The sequence below is a fragment of the Lycium ferocissimum genome, chromosome 10 (genome assembly GCF_029784015.1).
Source record: "Lycium ferocissimum isolate CSIRO_LF1 chromosome 10, AGI_CSIRO_Lferr_CH_V1, whole genome shotgun sequence".
NCBI lineage: Eukaryota > Viridiplantae > Streptophyta > Magnoliopsida > Solanales > Solanaceae > Lycium > Lycium ferocissimum.
In genome coordinates, this window is record NC_081351.1 from 14,748,385 (window position 1) to 14,768,443 (window position 20,059).

Here is a 20,059-nt window from a genome sequence, read left to right on the forward strand (position 1 = left end):
CATTTAAAAGATAAAAGAGCAAGAAAAGGATGTCAATGATTTTCAGACTTTGTACCAAATCTGAACGAATAAGATATATTCAAATGTATTAAGTGGTTAAATCTTAATCGAAACAAATACACTTAATAGGTTTAGCTCTTGATCATTTAGATTCAGGCTCTCATTAAGTGCAAATAAATGAGGCGTAAGTGGACACCTATTTTGAACTAGAAGGAGTAACTAATTTGGTCTAATATTTACTATTAACTTTATAACTATATAAGAGGCAATCAAAGATTTTTGTAGCCCTCACATTAACTTTCATCCTATGAAGCTTCTACAAGTGGCTTTTGTTCTTTTCCTTAGTCTCATTTTTGCCCTCGTTTATTTTCTAAAGACAATCTATTGGGCACTTTATTATTGGTGTTGCTATTACTTTTCCTTATATATTCTCACTTTTAGCATAATTCTTATTCCACTTGGGCCTTTTTAATTGGTGAATATAATTGTGACTTTTTGTGAATTTTTTTTTGCTCCTTATTAAATTATTTTTTACTTCTTTATTTCAAAATATTTGTTACGTTTCACTTCTCAGAGTCAAATTCCATAAATTTTAACAAATATTTTAAGAATCTTTTCACTATATTGATAGGAGAATCGCAATTTATAGTATTTTCTATATATTTTTGAATATCTAAATTTTAATTTTAAAATATTATATTAATCGAACATAGTTTAGCTTCGAATTAGTCAAATTGCCTTTATATTTTGGGATGGAGAGAATATACTATTTGTCCAGATACGTTCAGGTAAAATTAGGGTAACTTTGGAGCCAAATTTGCTTTTACAACTGAAGCGTTTATTAGGTATTACAATATCTTTTATCCTTAAAACGTCCAATATTTTGCTTCTTTAGTGAGCTCATATACGCTTATTATCCTAAAATTATTTCCAAATATAATTTTAAAATGTTTTACATTACTAATGTTCTTTAATTTTCATTTACTAATATTCTTGTAGGGTCACTATGTTAATTTGTGTAAAGATTCTAAATTAAGGTTATATTTATTGTAGTATATATTTGAAGTTAATGGAGTTTTTTTGGTTGTGTTAGATGATTCTAAAAGATGAAAACATGAGTTTATTAACACAGGTGAAAATAAAATACATATTATTAAAATTTTAAATGAGTTTAAGTTTAGGGCAAAATGAGTTAGAAGAAAGGCGAAGCTAGAGTGTTGGCGACAGTTTCGATTGAATTTGGTAGCTTAGGTTCACAAACTTTGTCTTTGTCTATAGATTATTAATTTAGTATTGAATAACTTAAAAATTAGAATCCACGGCTCATAAATTCCAAATCTCGGCCCTGCATCTGAATTGAAGTAAATTATTTCTTTAGCAATGAAAGTTAAAATGTTGAGAGTACCTTTGGGCCCGGGCTTAGCACGGGCTTCGCGAAACTAGTAGGTTTTAATAAATAAGATAGTGATTTTAGTATTTTTTTTTTAATTACTTTTTGTTGTAGTCTAATTTTTTTTTATACATTTTATAAATTTAAAAATAATTAGTTAATATTTTTTTCTTTGCATTTTATTTTTGTGATTAAAAAGAAAAACAAAGACAAGAAAAAAAAAGAGAAGAAAGAAAAAAAGAGAAGAACAACGAAAGAGATCAACTAACCACAAAAAGGAAAAAGATATTAAGAGAAAAATGGCAAAAGAGGGCGGGGCCATGTGCGTAGTTAAAACAACAACAATATACCTAGTGTGATCCTACAGGTGGGGTCTGGAGAGGGTAGGATATACGCAGACCTTACCTCTGCCGTTGTAGGCCATGTGTGTGGTTACCTTTTAGAATTGTCGGGCCATGTTGCCTTGCAGCCACGAAAAAAAGGGTGGAGGCATTCGGGTAGTTATTTTATCACGAGTCTAACACTTTAGTAATTATTACATATATGGGCAAATTTGGGTAATTACTTTGCTTTTGAGAGACAGTTTGTGTTGTTCGTTTTCAGAGCTGAATTAGACTAAAGATTCATTTTTTTACGTGGTATCAGAGTAGGATTCATCCCAATTATTGGAGATAATAGTCAAAATACCCCCCAACGTTTGACCAAAATGCCAACTACACACCTAACCTTTGCGTTGGACCTATTACCCCCCTGGAAAAAAAAATTTAGTATTAAAATGCCCCTTTTTTTGCTGATGTGGCAGTCCAATATGCCAACCCCCAATTATTAAATGGCGCTTGTCCACACGCGCCTGGCCCACGTGTCACATATTTAATTTCACCCCATTTTTTGACCCGTAACCCTTAATTAAATCAGCCCCAATTCTCTTATTCACAAAAACCTAGCAGCCATCCCAAATTTCACGATAAACACCATTTTCAACCCCAATCTTTGTTTTCATTTTATCACGTACATATTTTCGTCTTTGCCTCGTTCCGTTCATTGTTGTTCATTTAGGAAAGGTTAGTTTCCTTACATTTTTTTTCTTTCAAAAAATGATACTAGGATTTTGTGCATATTGTTTGAAATCTGGACACAAATTTTCATAGTTCCCTAGGTAATCAAGACATTTATTATCATATTGTGCATATTGTTTGATTTTTTTTTTCAAAAAACGATGTAGTCTAATTCTTTTGTGCATATTATTATCATTTTTTTGATTCCGTTTGACATTAAGTTGAATTACTTGGTATTCTTTGTTTTTTTATTTTGTATTTAGGTAGTACATGGCCGATTTTGTGTATGTAAAAGATACCATGGAGGTGTGTTACACTTAAATAATGGGGAGCCATATATAGGTGGGGAATTCGATATATTCAATGTCGATGTTGATATGTTGTCTTTTTTTGAGTTGAGAGACTTTATTAAAGAATTAGGATAGACAACTATATTCGGTATTAAGCCACCTATTGGCATTTTGGTAGATGTTGATAGTGATGAGGTTATTTTAAATATTTGGGTTTGAATGATGGTGACACCGTGGAGGTTTTTGTCAAGCACATGGTTGAAGCGATTGTCGACCCACCTTTGTTAGAATATGTTAGTTGAGGATAGGGAGGAATCTTGTTCCCCTTTTAAAAATCAGACAAAATTGAAAGATGTAGTAATGAAAGGGTTGTTGGGGAGCCCTTAAATTGTCCTAATGCACCTTTGTCCTTTTCTACTCAAACTTGTGAAAAAACACCTCCTCCTAGTATTCGAAAACACACCACCCCATTCCTATTTTACTTCAAAATCTTTTTGTAAAAACACCTCCTACCTCTTTTGCTCCCGAAGAAACAACACGTTTCTCCAATCATTTAAATAAATACAAGAGCTAACCCGCCGTTCATGAAGATCTTGAAGATGTAGGTCAGTTGGATCAAGAAATCGATTTTACGATGATTACACACATGACATAGAAGGGGAAGGTGAGGAAGTGAAGCGAATAAGAGAGTGCTTCGAAAGGAGGATTGAATTTCGAGGAGAAAAAGAAGCAGAGGGCAAAACCTCGAATTGAAGAGGTGTGGGTGTGGATCTAGGATTTGATTACAATAGGTAAGGTTAGTCTTGAGGGTAGGTTAGGAGGTGATGAACCTTACATTGATAGTTCGTTAATGATAGCTTTGAAATAGATGAGGATGAGGTTGGGATGATGAAGAGGACATTCCTCCGTGGGGTAAATCCAAGAAGACAAAGGTTTACAAGAAGGAAGAATGATAAGAACAAAATCATTCATGAGTACCGCCAAGAAAGTTGTTTATGGGTATGGTCTTTAAAGACGTTGATGAGTTTAGGAGATTAAAAAATAGCTTAGGAAAAGGGTTAAAGTAGAAAAGTGGGTGAATTGTGGGTGAATGAGCCTACGATGAGAGGATGGTTGTCCATAGTTATTGTATGCTAGGCTTATATATATGATTTCCAAATTAAAACTTGATTCCAAAGTTTGCCTTGATAAGAAATTAATGCCAAGTTTATTGTCGAGACTTATAGAAAGAGAATTTGATTGCCCAAACAATAAAGTTGTTCGGTTGCAAGAGCTAATTAGGACAAAGTTTAATCTTCATGTTGGTAAGACCACAGCTTAGAAGAGGAGAGCAAAATACCGAAAGAAATCATGGGAGATCACATTCAGAGTTTGGAAAAATCCTTTTTTTTAAGGACTTTAAGTTCTTTTTTCATAACCAATTGTTTATGTGTAATATTTTTCTCGGGCAATTTATTGCAATTGGTTTTTTAAGATCAGAGAAAATGTAGTTTAGATGGTTTTTTTAGTGATTATTTTAGAGGACAATTCACAAAATTTGTGTAAAGATGGTAATAACCAAATGTTTCATCCAAATGAAAACAAACACTTGGACTTGGTTTATCAATGAAGGAAGATTTGGCACTTGGAGATGGGACACTTATTGATTAGTAGGTATGTACACTAGAGATTTGTTGCAATCATAAAAAGTCATGTGTTTTCATCTATACTTTGATTTCAAATCGGGGACTATTTGTTGTTATTCAAGATCTTTTACCCGCACGTTGAACAAAATGTCAACTTAGCTAACTTTAGCAAAGATCGGAGAGATTACAAAGAAGACATCAGTTTTGGAGAATTGCCAAAAGCATGTCTTTGGAGAAATATTGAGCAAAAAAATTTGGTCCAACGAAAAATGTCAAACCGATGTATTACAACATAAAAGTTTATATTTTGTAATGTAAAAGTATATCCGTAGATAACAATATGGTAGTGTTTTAATATATTTATGAGTAATGCATTTATATCACCTTGCCGTTGCTCCGTTTTGATAAATTTTTTTTGTAGATAACAATAAGTTTGTTTATTTACCGGTAGGCACAAAACTATAATAACAATGCTTGAGGAGATTAGGGTGAAAATGATGGCAAGGATTGGAACATTAAGGGAGTTTTAAACACTTGGAAATGTAACTACTCTCCAATGTGTACGAAGGTGTTAGAGGAAAATTACACTTTTGCAATGTAACATTGAGTTTAATTTTGTTTTGAAATTAGGGAAGGACTATATATTTGGATATTTCTAAAGGTCTTCTAGTCGTATATTAACTTTGCTTTATGAATTCGGTTCAAAATGATTTGATCCATTTGGTAATTGACCATTGCTATAGCAAAGAGACTTACATAAGAACATATTTTGATGTTCTTTTTCACAACATGGAAATGTGTTGTCTTTGTGGCTCCACCCGGACATAAAAAGCATACACGGTAAGCCTCAAAACCCCAAAGGAAGGAGGTGAAATTCCAAAGTCCGGGAAGATGCCAAGAATTTGAATGGCCATGACTTGTAGCAAGCGGCCATAATAGAGGCCACAACAAGAAAGGGTGTCCAAAAAAAGACTAAGAATAAGTAAGGGGAAGTGACACATCATGACCACCATCTTCAAGCAAGGTCATGGGGAGATAAAGAAACCACCAACAAAACTAATGAAAATAGGCCAAGAGGAAGATCTAGGAAAACCCAAGCAAGAAATAATCTATGAAGTTCATGTTTCATGTTATATCGGCTAACTAGTGCATTTTGTGCTAAAAGAGGAAGAGGAATTCAAGACATATAAAAGGCCTAGAGTAATGGGAATGGGTGTTTTCCGGAGAAAATGGGTTCAAACATTTTAATGTGAGTGCCTTAATACGCACATGAGTGTTCTTTTATGTGTTGTTTCCATTACTAAGTGTTATTTTATGTGTTGTTTCCATTACTTGGTATTATTTGCGTGAAGTACTGGCATGTCAGATTGTGTCAACTAGTAAAGCAAAGGTGACGATCAAATAGCTAACATCGGTGACATTGGCTACAAGCCAAGTGCAAATAGTGGAATGGAAGGCAATGAAGCAATCACAGGGATACAGGAGAAAATGACAAAAGGTAGAGGTAAATCAGCAAACCCAAGCCAAGTTCACGAGTCCGTGACCATGGAAAATATAATTATGATGAAAATGTCCTAGTTCTTAAATGTACACATTTATGGATTGACATTTTAGTATTTTGTCTTGTTCGTTTAATCAAAACAACATATTAGTATTTTGTCTTGTTCGTTTAATCAAAACAACATTTTAGTATTTTGTCTTGTTCATTTAATCAAAACAAGATGACTAAGTTTAACGTGTTCAATTCCATTTCACTTGACATAACAATCTCTAGAATTCAAGAGGGCATGAATTTAAGATGGTCAACAAAACGATTAAAGGCACTAAATACGACATGGTCAAGGACCATTAAATGGCACTAAATCCAACATGGTCAAGGACCATTAAATTCCTAATAATTCGGTTGAAACCATCTATATAACACAACATACACACACACACCATACACACATTCACCACACTAAACTACAACAACAACATCAACGTGCAAGTAGCAAGCACAACAAACACAACAACTAGTGAGAGAACAACAAACACAACAACATATAACATCTATATCATACCAAAAGAAGATGCTAGCTTTCTTTGTGAAAAAGTTAACCCGTTCTTACGTGCAAACCGATGATTTTGTAAGTTTTTTTTATATTTGTTATTATTATTTGATTTACGTGAAAACCGACGATGTAAACTTTCTTTTTTGTTTATTGAAGATACTTCCACATGAATATCATGACATTTTTCCAACGACAACAACGGTGTGGCCGTGCTATATATATATGATGTGTGTGTGTTGTAATTGGAAAAAAAGCTAATTTATGCCAAGGGTGGAAGGCATTTATAGATTCAAAAGGTTTGAAAGAGGGAGACACACTAGAGATTTGGGTGTGTAAATGTGATGTGTGGAGATGGCATAGGATTTCATGTATTTAAAAAAGAGATAGAGATCATAAATATTGATTAGTAGATCTCTATTATTCTTGTCTATGTTTAACATCTCCATGTATGCTACTATTTTGATGAAGACAATGATTAATGTTATGTGGATGTGATTTTGATTTTAATTTCGGATAAACACTTCAAAACACCTTAACATCAAACTTCTTCATTCATACATGATAAAATAGATGTATATGTTAGAAAATTTGCCATAACAAAAGGCAAACAAAACATAACATAGCCGAGACACTACCACCACTACCACTATCTATGGCAATTTGATTTTTCCATTGTTTGAATTGCCACTACGGAATACAAAACTTATGAACACAACAACAACACAAACAACAAAACAAAAAATGAAATTCCTATGGAACCTATTTAGTCTTCCTTGTGTCTTCTTTTTTGGTCCATCAACCTCGACCAAACCCATGTCAACACTAACCGAATTATTATCGTTAGTAGTGATCTCATCCAATTCCATCTTCAAACTCCGATATTGCACCAATTCCTTCTCTAAATCTCTAATTTTGTTAACCAATTTTGGGAGGATAAATTTTGATCTTGGATCAACTTCATCTCTGTCCCTCCAGCGAAAAAACTTGCATTTTTGAGCCTGAAAAATAGCAAAATGAGCATAATTTTACAAATTTAATTTTTCAATAAATCAAAAAATGGGAGCAAGACCATACACCATAATAGGGACAAGACTAGTATCTTCTTCCAGGGTTGTTTTTAGACCAAGAAGTTTGCATTTGCAACAAATTCCCGTGTTGACATTGGACCACGGTTCTAAGCATAGGATCACTCTCATCCATACACAATTGACCAAGGTCAATTTTTTCCATAACAAACCCTAAGAAATGAAAAATGACTAAATATGAGCAAGAATCACTCAAGAAATTTAAAACAATAAATTTCACATGAACGAAAATTTAAAGAGAAATAAATGAGAAATAAACCCTAGCTAACGAACCTCTTTCCAACGATTGGAGCGATTAAGGTGTTGATTTTTGGAGGTATAACGATTGGAGTGGTTGAAGTTATCACCCTGTTTGCTTTTGACAAAAAAATGGAGATGGGTATTAAATGGGGTAAGAAGATGAAGTAGCCGTTTGGGTGTAAAAATGGAGGAGTTCAAATTAATCTACATAATCCGTTGGCGCTCCAAAAAGTTGCTCCTTTTAAAGGCTATAACGCGCCACCGAGCGGTGTATTCACGCTCTTGTCCACATCAGCAAAAAAGGGGCATTTTAATACTCAAATTTTTTTTTCCAGGGGGGTAATAGGTCCAACGCAAAGGTTAGGTGTGTAGTTGGCATTTTGGTCAAACGTTGGGGGGTATTTTGACTATTATCTCCAATTATTGTGTACCGCTGTTGAGCCCCCCTATTCAAATAGTCTACGCTTCAAATGTCCAGTCCCAAGTGTGAGGTGGGACGTTGAAGAGTCCAACATCGGATGAAAAAGGAATGAGTGGTCTCCTTATATGGACTTGGGCAAGCCTCCTCTCATGAACTAGCTTTACGTTCTGTTTCACACACTATTACTTAGGTCAATAAATACCAATGTGATAAGTGGCGGAGCTAAAAATTTTATTAAGTTAGACTCAATATCCATTTCTTTACGAAATCAATTTCCAACACTTAGATTCATATTGAATAGGAAAAATAAGAAACTATCAGAAATACAACTATTGGTAAGGAGTATTTTGTGTCAGCATTCAAAATTAGAAATTTTTTATGTCATAAAAATCAGACAAAAATTATCAAAACCGACTTCTCCTCAAGTAACTGGACAAATACCACTATTCCCCTTATTTTCTTCAAAATCTTTTTGAATCCTCTTTTTTAACGTTTCTCCAACCATTTAAATAAATACAAGAGCAAACACAGTTAAGTCTCAAAAAATAATTTACATTTACACACAACATAAGGAAGAATCAAAGTGCTTCGAAGCAGCTACTGAAGAAGCATTTTGAAGCTTGCCTCGAATTTATCGGGTGTGGGTATGAGTTTTTTAATTGGATATCGAGTTATGGACTGGATTTTAATTATTGGGGGACAATTAAAATAGGATGATGATACGTGTTCTTCCGTTATTTCGACCGAAAGTATAACGAAGGGTATATTTCAAGCATTTCTGATAGTACAGGGTATATTTGGCCGTTTTCCCTAAATTAAATAGCTTAGCATTTAAGAAAATTGTTACTCGATTAGAGCAGTTTAAAGGCTAGTTATATATTTTAATAAATTAGATACCGATTGATGTTTTTGATAAGAAATTATCTGTTATTGTAATAGGTAATTTGATTGTGAAAAAGTTTTATCACTATCAGTACATAAAACTTATGAGCAGTTTGGACATAAAAGGTTTTTCCGGTTTTTTTTTTTTAATTCTTTTTCATAACCTTAATTGTTTATGTGTAATATACCTTTCGGACAATTTTTGCAGTTGGGTTTTTAAGTTTGAAAAATTAGTTTGGATCAATTTTTAGTGATTCTTTTTCCACTCACAAAATTTTTCGAGTGAAATTCATCCAAATACAACTTTGATTTTCAATAAAATTTCAGCTAAAGACTTACTTAGTAGGCCATGCGATATAAAATCATGATTTCATAGTTTGATTTCAAATCAGCATTTGTTTATAAAATTCGCACAAAATGTCAACTTCAACTTCATATTATGATTCCAAATCCCAAATACTTCAAAAAGCCATGATTTGGGATTTCAAAAACTTTTTAAATGTCAAACTTGACTCATAAGTTTATATTTTGTAAAAAAATATCCATAATTGGTAGATATATTTACCAACCATTTATATCAAATATAAATTTTTTTTTGCAAGTTGGTAGTATATTTATAACAAATTTACTTTTATCAATCATTTAACAACTCATTTCAAAAGTAGTTATACTACAACTCATGTTCGAGTTTTCTTTTTATTGATATAAATTTTGATTAATAGATGTTGTATTTTTTAGAAAGGTCTTCTAGTCGTATATTAACTTTGTTATGAACTATGATTTGCTCATTTGGTAAGATTGTATAAGATCTGAGAAAATTTTGATGGTTTTCATAACTTGTGTGGTTTTTATGATTATCAGAAAAAATACAATTGTTTATCCCAAAAAAGGTACAGTTGAATTTGTTAGTGATTTAAAGGATACATGAATTGATTTGTTATAGATAAGAATAAGTAAAAACAAGTGACAATGAAATCAAGTAAATATAATGCTAAAAATGAAATATAATAAGTCTGGGCCATATGAGTTTCGAAGGAGATCCTTTGTTTAGTATCCCTCCGGTTAAACACTTGGCCCTAAGGAACTTATAAAATCTCGGACCAAAAAATTAAAGTAAGAGATCAATTTTGCTTAATATGGACTTACAAAAATGTGAATAAGATGCCTATTTTTCGATGATCATTACGCTGAGCTCTAAGCTCCTTTTATAGATGATAGATGTCAGCTTTAGGTTGCAAATCCAACCCAATAATGGGTAATGGTAACCAATAAATGCTATCTTTAATACAAAAATGTAACGTTCAGCCTTAAATCAAGGCCGGTTACGTAATCTTAATTGCTCATAAATGACCCATATCAATTGCTTCATAACTCTTGGTGCGGTGCACATATGTAATTCTTCCTTCCGGATAAATTAAACTCCATTCCATCATTCAGCTCATTCTGCCACGCGTCCTTCTCTCCAATCCATCATTCAGCTCATTCCGCCACACGTCCTTCTCCTTTGCCGCGTGTCAAGCTATATTTCCAATGTATACAGATAGTCCCTCCAACTCCCCGGTGGAAAAAATGACACCGAGGAGTGGAATTGAATTGTTACTAGGGAGACTCTTTCTTATGGCGGGAAAATGAAACGTTCTATTAAAAAAGGCAACCGTCAAGTCCTCATTCAATGGCCTTACTGCGAAATGCCAGTAACCTTTCAATCACGATAAAGCTGCCATTTTTATGAAAAGACGTGACCCTTGAAATTCCGATCGATTCAACTACCATTATCCTTGTATAAATAAGGCCAATGGCCAAACCCAAAATCAATCAAATCTTTTCTTTCCTTATATGAGAGATTCGCCAAATATCTTCTTTGTTTTCAATACTTCTTTTGTTATTCTTCTTTAGGAAAAGAAATTTCCATCATGTCAGCCTCATCATCTCAACCTTCGCCTGTACGTCTGATAGTAACCAGAAGTAGAAAACCGAAGAAATAGAACAGAGAAAGTAGTTTTACTGGCAATAGTTTGTGCAAGAATCTTAAACACAATTACACCAATAAAAATGTCCGTATGGAGAAGACAAGACTCCAGGATATAGTAATTTTAAATCTGATATTGCATACCCAAATAACTAATCCTAATTACATATTTATCGAAAACATAATAGGATAAGATAAACTAGGAATAATAACTTCTAAACCAACTGCTGGAGAAAATTAAGGGAACGGTTGCTAGACAACTGCTGTAGAAGTTGTGTTTGTCCAAAACTCTTCAACTCTTTATCCTTTTGTCAATATTTTCTCCTAGGGTAAGTCTTGAGAGGTGGGTCTGTATCAATGTCCTTCTGAAAATAAATCTGACTACGAATCTCATGATCTTGCTCATCGTCCTGGTAAAGCCCCTATCTCTCCAACAAGTCAAGAAATCGACTTGCAATCCTTTGCTGCTGACGGACTGCCCTCAGGCTTTCAATACCATGAGGATTTTCGTGTTAACGAGCGCCAAGAATCTATCAAAGAAATTGGTTCGTTAATTACGACTGACATCATCCCTCAAGAGCGTGAAGATTGCAATTTCAGTTGTGAAGTTACTATTGGGGTTGTTGGCCCTGAAGCTCGGATGAATCATCACATTGAGGGTCTTTCCATGATTTACACCTACCCTTTCATGGTTGGCTTTAAACTGCCCGTTCCTATGATCATAGAAGATTTTTTCCGCCATTATCGAATTTGCATAGGCCAAGTGGTCCCTCAAATTTGGCGTACAATCTATTGTATTCAACTTTTGGATGACCAGGCCGGAGTCACATTCTCTCTTGATCATCTGATGCACTTGTATTCTCCCCGGTAATTCCGAGGAGGATTAGTGCATTTACTTCCTTAAGGAAGACGCAGCCTGATCAATCCGGAGGATGACTTTGACCGAGGATGGCTTCATAGATTTGTGATGATACGGACCTGTCAATTGCATCGTTCTGCTCCCGAGCCATTCCCTGAAATGTGGAATACTATTCGTAAGTACTTCATAGGATTTTTACCTTCATTTCTATAATCTCATCCCTTATTTTATTCAAGTCCTTCTTGCATTTCTGCTCCTTTTTCAGCCATTCCAGTTGAGCCGGAGCTTATAGTCGAAATTTTTGAATGGGTCGTTGACCTGCTGCGTGCTTCATCAGAAGAGCTATTTAAATAGAAAGAAAATAGCATGTCAAGACAAAGTTTGAAGCAATATAACAGTATAGACTAAAGCTGTCCAAGCACTGTAGTTCATTGATATATTGTTCAACTTTTCACCTATATAAGAAAACGAAAATACCCGTAGATACCTTGACTTTTGACATGCACCTTTCTTGAAAAAGAGGTACCTTGTCACCAACCAAAACTCAAAGATTTTGTAGGAGAGTTATTAGATGTTGGCTGGAAAATAAAAGTATGCCAAATAAGATCACTGGAAAATATGAGTCCAGACGACGCGTGAAAAACTTTTAGCGAGTTTGAGATTCAGGGACAAAGTTAATAGGGACTTGCCAAGGCTATATGGACTTCAATTTCTTGCTTTCCTTTCTGGAGCATTTTCTTTGTAGTACTGCAAACTAGTTATGAAGTCTACAAATAGTCAGAAACTAAATATTGGAGGGTAAATGGTAGTATCCTAACTCACAATTCATTGGTTTTAGTTTAATTTGTTGGTGTAGCTAGTTGATTAGCTGGACAGTTTTTGATTACTCATGTCTTGACATTTTTCGCTTTTATCGATTTTTTGCCTAATTTTCCCTTTGGTATAAATGATCCACTGGTCTCTTTATGCATCTGATTTTCGTCTGTATTCCCTTAACAGGATGACCAATTCATTGACTTGGTATACCGCGCTATTTTGAATGCTCATCATACATGATAAATAGAGGAACCTTTGCGCTTGACGAAATCTCATTAAGTAGTGTTACTGGCAGAAATATTGCATCAAGTTTATCTCTATTAGGTTCCTGTTGTTTATAGTGTCTTTGAGACTCACTTTATATAGTATTAGGCTCTTAGTTTTACTAATTTAGATTTGGTGCTTTACCTTATATACAAGGCACAATACATAAACAAGCCCTTTAACTTGGCGCGAGCTGGCAACTATGACCTTAAACTTTGCTAGTGCACAAGTAGGCACTTAAACTTGCCAAAAGTTGAACATATAAACACATATGCTGACGTGACGCTGATGTGGCAGTGACATAACATTGAACAAAATTATGTGCCACGTCGGCGCCACGTCAGCATTTGTGTTTACATGTTCGACTTTTGGCAAGTTTAAGTGCCTACTTGTGCACTAACAAAGTTTAAGGTCATAGTTGCTAGCTCGCGCCAAGTTAAAGGGCTTGTTTATGTGTTTTGCCTATATACAATGTTTCTGGTTTTTCCATCTATGTGTTTTTTGTTCATTAAACAATAAACAATCATGTGAAAGCGATATTTGCATTTTTGGCTATTTGCTAAAATTATGTTGTAATCAGCTGAATGGAAACAAAGATGAGGGTAGTTTGTTCTAGTTTATGATAGAATTAACGAAGAAGAAGCTAACCAAGTAGTGCAAGAGGCTTTAGTTTCAAATGTTCTTTCAACCGGGTCCTTTCCTATTGGGCTTATTAATTCGTCTAGGCCATTGCACACTGGGCCACTGCATATTAACTTGGGACATACTTCTGCAGATCCAATTAAGAAAATCCAAGTCCAAACAAATGCATCCACAGTACAAGAAATATGCAACCTACCGTATAGTATAAATGACACTTTAGAAGCTTCTTCTAGGAATAATATTAGTTGTACAAAATAATTAGGTAGTTACAATAATTATTTTATTTACATTTTCAATCCCTAGTCCCTAGATTACATTGTATAAATTGGAGATCATTCTTGGTACTGGGATCAGAGAAATATACACAGAGAAAATTGATTCCATTATTTTCTTTCATATCAGTTTTGTGATGGTATCAGAGCAGGTGTGCTGAAAACCCTGCATTCGAATCATCTTCTCTATTTCTCTCATTTTTTCACTCATCCTCAAATCACCAAAATCATGTCGACTAAATCAGAGACTACCAATGTTAACACTTCTACAAGCACTACTAATCTTGTAGGAGAAAAATCAGTGGTTGATGTGCTCCCTTCAACTCATCCATACCACTTGAATGCCTCGGATTCACCTGGTATAAATCTCATAAATGTTAGTTTTGATGGCACCAGTTATGGAAACTGGAAAAGAGGAGTTCTAATTTCACTCTCAGCCAAAAACAAACTATGTTTTATCAATAACAAAGCAGAGATACCAGAAGAAACCTCACCTCTTTTTGAACAATGGTCAAGAAGTAATGATATGGTCATTGCCTGGTTGTTGAATTCTCTAAGCAAAGATATAGCAGAAAGTGTCCTTTACTCTCAAAAGGCATCAGATCTGTGGAGTGAGCTATAAGAAAGATATGGTCAGCCTGATGGATCTAAACTATTCCAACTTCAAAGAGACCTCAACAATATTACTCAAGGAACCAATGATGTTGCTGCTTATTATAACAAATTGAAAAAATTATGGGATCAGATGAAAGTCTTAAACACATTCATGACATGTAACTATGATTGTAAATGTGGTGCTAAAACACACAATCACAAAATGAATGAGGATATGAAATTGATACAATTTTTAATGGGGTTGAATGAAACTTTTTCAGCCTGTAGAGGGAATATTCTGATGATGAACCCATTACCCTCTACAAAATCAGGCTTACTCTATCATTCTACATGAGGAATCTCAGAGAGAAGTACACCATGGACACTATGTGAACACTGATTCGTCTACTTTCAATATTTCAAGGTGGAATGAACAAAGAAACTATTATGCCAAGAAGGGAAACACTCAACCTGCCAGCTCAAAGAACAACTATTCACCAAGCAACAGAAACTTCCCACAAAATAATTTCTTACCAAACAACAACCTTTTTTGCACATATTGTAAGAAAACCAACCACACTATTGATGGATGCTACAGGTTGATAGGGTACCCACCAGATTTTAAATCCACAAACAAATCTAAAAAACCCTACAACAACCCTCGAGCTAATGCAGTCAATGGAGGGGAAGTTATGATGTGAGAAAATGGGGAAACATCTGCAGAAATGAATAAGTATCTAGCATCTAGAATTGTGGGAAGTAGCAAGGAATCCATTTTTAACATTAAAGGTTTCACAAAGGATCAGTGCCAAAGACTGATTGAGATGTTTTCAACTGTACAACATGGTGATCAGCCAGAAGAAGAACACAAAGCAAACATGGTTGGTATTTCAGATTTCTTTAAAGCATATACCTCCCATCTAACTAAATTCGAGTCAAGTCCCTGGATTATAGATGTGGGCATCTCATCACATGACTTTTGATAAATAACTTTTTCACAATTTTAAGTCACTCCCACATCATATTTCTGTTACACTACCCAATTCCTACAAGGTCACAGTGAAGTACATGGGAGACATCATTCTCACACCTCACATCACTTTGACTAATGTATTTTTTGTTCCTTCTTTCAAGCATAATTTATTCTCTGTGGGACAGTTTGTTTTTAAGACTGAACTTGGCATTTTGTTCACTAAAAGTGGTTGTTACATACAGGGCCATTCAACACAGAGGAAGCATATTTTTGGTGAAGCTGCTGCAGGTCTCTACTTATTGAAAAGTGACACTTCTATTATCAAGCCAAATTCATCTAAGCCTATAAGTTCTACAGCTGTTGAGTCTAGTTTGTCTTCAAATAAATGTCCTAACGTGTCTAGTGTCATGTCTAGTTCTCCTATTGTGTCAAATGTTGAGTCTAGTTGTCCTGATAAGTCCAATATTGAATCTGATGGATGTAACCCTTTGCCTATCAATGAAATGAATTCTATTTCTGAAATTTTTGATTCTTGCAAACTCTGGCATTTTAGACTAGGACATCTTCCTTATGATTCAATGAAGAAAATTACTTGGATCTCTATCAATACACATAAAACAAATAGAATTCCCTGTGACATATGTGCAATGGCAAGACAATCTAAACTCCCTTTCCCTAAAAGTCAAATTTCCACACAAAATTGTTTTGACATGATTCATATAGACACTTGGGGACCTTACAAGACTCAGACTTATAAAGGAGAAAGATATTTCTTGACCATAGTAGATGATCATTCTAGGACAACCTGGACTTTCCTATTATCTACGAAATCAAATGCTTTTCCTATTTTGAAGTCTTTTCTGGCCTATGTAGAACGACAGTTTGGAAGAAAAGTTAAGGTCATTAGGTCTGACAATGCCTATGAATTAGGCTCTGGGAACTTACCTACTGATTTTTTCAATACTCAAGGAATTGTGCATCAAACTTCCTGTGTTGCTACCCCACAACAAAATGGCGTAGCTGAAAGAAAACACAAACACTTGTTGGAGATTTGTAGAGGTCTTATGTACCAGTCTCATGTCAGTCCTAAATAGTGGGGGGAAGCCCTTCTCACAGCCACACATCTCATCAATCTTATGCCTTCCAAAGTTCTCAATAACCAAACACGCTATGAGGTTCTTTTCAAAAAACCCCCATCTTATACACATTTAAAGGCTTTTGGGTGTTTATGTTTTGTGTCAACTTTGAGTGCAAATAGAGATAAACTGTCCCCTAGAGCAGTACCAGGGATTTTTCTTGGGTATCCGTTTGGGAAGAAAGGTTACAAAATTCTGAGTCTTCTTAACAAGAAAATTATAATAAGTAGGAATGTGAAGTTCTATGAATTCATTTTTCCATTTGCTTATTCAACCTCACTGTCTAAGATGGTAAGCCTATTATGATCACACCAAATGATACGATGGGAAAGAACCAATTCAATCCAAAACGCTTAATTTAAAGATACGAAGAAAAGGGGATGAGAAAAGAGGATAAAAGCAAGACCCAATTTGGGTGAATTTATGGGCAACCTTGGATATATTAATTCCAACATCTAATTCAATCCTAAAAGAACCTATACTATTTGAAATCAAGGTAAGGGAAAGAAACAATGAACAATCCATGAAATCAATGAAATTAAAGGTTCAAAGACCAACAATGGAATCCACCATTAAAGCTACTAAACTAAGCTAAACCCTAGCTAAACAAACTATGATAATCTTATCATCACTCAAATCTATTCCCCTCAATCTACCTTATTTCCCCGAATCTTTATATATCCAAACCATAGTCCCAATTCCACTGCTTTTTCAATTATTTCTCCCTCTTTGGAACCTCACCTAATTTCTCCAGGTATCCATGCTTTCATTTTCGATTATATATGTGACTCTGCTTTTTAAATTATTTCTCCTAACCCACCTATTTCTCCTATCCATGATTTTTCTTATGCTTTGTTGAGCAATCACAATCACAACATCATTCACTTTGTTGAGCAAATCAGAGAACCTAAGACTTACCATGAAGCAGTTCTTCACCCTGGTTGGAGATTGGTAATGGAAACTGAGCTTCGAGCACTTGTCCTCAATTCCACTTGGGAAGTGGTCACTTTGCCTTTAGGAAAGAAGCATCTTCCCTGCAAGCGGGTATATAAAGTCAAGCTAAAATCAGATGGCAGCTTGGAAAGGTTAAAGGAACGTCTAGTAGTCAGGGGGGATATACAACGTGAAGGAATTGATTACACGGAAACATACTCACCTGTAGTGAAGATGACTACCATTCGATGCATCCTTGTTGTCGCAGTAAAAAATTCCTGGCCTTTGTTCCAGTTGGACGTGAACAACACGTTCTTACATGGAGATTTAGACGAAGAAGTCTTCATGAAATTCCCTTCGGGTATGTCTCCACCATCTCCGCATCAAGTATGTCGTTTGAGGAAATCTCTTTATGGGCTTAAGCAGGCCTCCCGCCAGTGGTATGCTTGATTATCCTCAGCTCTGGGTACTCGAGGATTCTCTTCATCACTAAACGATTATTCACTCTTCTTCAAAGTCTCTGGTTCTCTAATCACCATTTTGGCAGTTTATGTGGACGATATTTTGTTAATGGGCAACAATCAACAAGAAATTCAAGACCTTAAGGTTTTTCTCAATACTGAGTTCCGCATAAAGGATTTGGGAATTGCTAGTTATTTTTTGGGAATGGAACTTTTGCACATACCAGGTGGTTTGATATTAACCCAACGCAAATTCACGCTTGATCTCCTCAAAGAATATCCCAACCTTCACCCTCGAGCAATTTCCACTCCCATGGATCCCTCTCTTAAACTCACTCATGAATCGAGTGAATTATTATCAAATCCAACTGCTTACCGATGTTTATTGGGCCAATTGAACTTCTTAACCCATATTCGTCTTGACCTTGCCTATATTTGAGCCAATACATGCAAAGTCCTCATTTTGGGCATCTTCAAGCTGCTCTTCACACATTACGATATTTATAACGAGATCCTGGTCTTGGTCTTTTGTATGAACTCTTCACAATCTTTCTAGTTCCTTACCTACTGTGACGCCGATTGGGCTTCTTGCACGGATAGTCGCAGATCTGTTAGCCGATTCTACATTAGTATTAGGGGTTCTCCTGTCTCTTGGAAATCCAAGAGACAACAAGTTGTTTCCCTCTCATCTGCAGAGGCAGAATACAGATCCATGCGTCGACTTGTTGCTGAGATTACTTGGATTGTCCGTCTTCTTTCCGATCTTGGGATCTCTCTTTCCCTACCCATTTCTCTCCACTGTGATAATCAATCCGCCATCCACATTGCCAAAAATCCAATCTTTCACGAACGTACCAAGCACATCGAACTCGATTGCCATTTTGTTCGCAAAAAACTGGTTGAGGGACGTATTTCAATGTCATTTGTGCCTTCTTCTTCCCAAATAGCCGATCTTTTCACTAAAGATCTCACCGGACCTCTCCATCGGAATTTTTTAGGCAAGTTGGGTGTTCGGTCGCCGGCCAACCACTTGAGGGGGGATGACAGAATTAACAAAGAAGAAGCTGACCAAGTAGTGCAAGAGGCTTTAGTTTCAAATGTTCTTTCAACCGGGTCCTTTCCTATTGGGCTTATTAATTCATCTGGGCCATTGCACACTGGGCCACTGCATATTAACTTGGGACATACTTCTGCAGATCCAATTAAGAAAATCCAAGTCCAAACAAATGCATCCACAGTACAAGAAATATGCAACCTACCGTATAGTATAAATGACACTTTAGAAGCTTCTTCTAGGAATAATATTAATTGTACAAAATGATTAGGTAGTTACAATAATTATTTTATTTACATTTTCAATCCCTAGTCCCTAGATTACATTGTATAAATTAGAGATCATTCTTGGTACTGAGATTAGAGAAATATACACAGAGAAAATTGATTCCATTATTTTCTTTCCTATCAGTTTTGTGAGTTTCTTAAAATGGAAAGGTAAATCCTCCATTCAATTTTCCTTTCTTTCTGGTGTGATGGGAAAATACTGTACTTGCATTTTCTGATTGGATAAAAATCTGGTACAGTAGAGAGCAATGATCTTCAGTTGATCAATGATCTTTTCTAATAGTTTTTCGCTATAAAAATTGTACTCCCTCATTCACTTTTATTTGGTCACTCCCTATAAAAAAATAATAAATGAAGTTCATATTTTATCATAATATCCTTTATTATTAAGCATTTCAAAAAGTCTTGGGATGATTTGGAGAATGGACAGTTAGTATTAATGGTAAAACAGAAAAAAAATATTTTTTTAGTGAACAAATAAAAGTGAAAAACTATATTTTGGATAGTGAACAAGTAAAAGTGAACGGAGGAAGTATTACGGTACTCTGTTTTATTCTCTGTGGTATTTTTTTCTTTTTAGTTAGTCCAAAAAAATGACACATTTATATTTAGTACTCTTTCTGTTCAATTTATGTTATGTTCTTTTCTTTTTAGTCAATCTCAAGAAAAATGATACTTTTTCATATTTAATATAAGTTTAAATTTCAAACTTTTCATTTTACCTATAATAAGGTGATTTATAGTCACATAAATATTT

The 20,059-nt window shown here is 34.9% G+C and overlaps 1 long non-coding RNA gene across 1 annotated transcript; it reads right to left on the reverse strand.

Moving 5' to 3' along the window:
- Positions 1-11,024: 11,024 nt before the first annotated feature.
- LOC132035109 (uncharacterized) lies at positions 11,025-12,847 on the reverse strand. Its single transcript, XR_009409165.1, has 2 exons — positions 12,358-12,847; positions 11,025-12,212 (listed from the first exon to the last, which is right to left on the reverse strand). It is a non-coding gene; the product is annotated as an uncharacterized LOC132035109 (long non-coding RNA).
- Between the last annotated feature and the right edge of the window lie 7,212 nt (positions 12,848-20,059).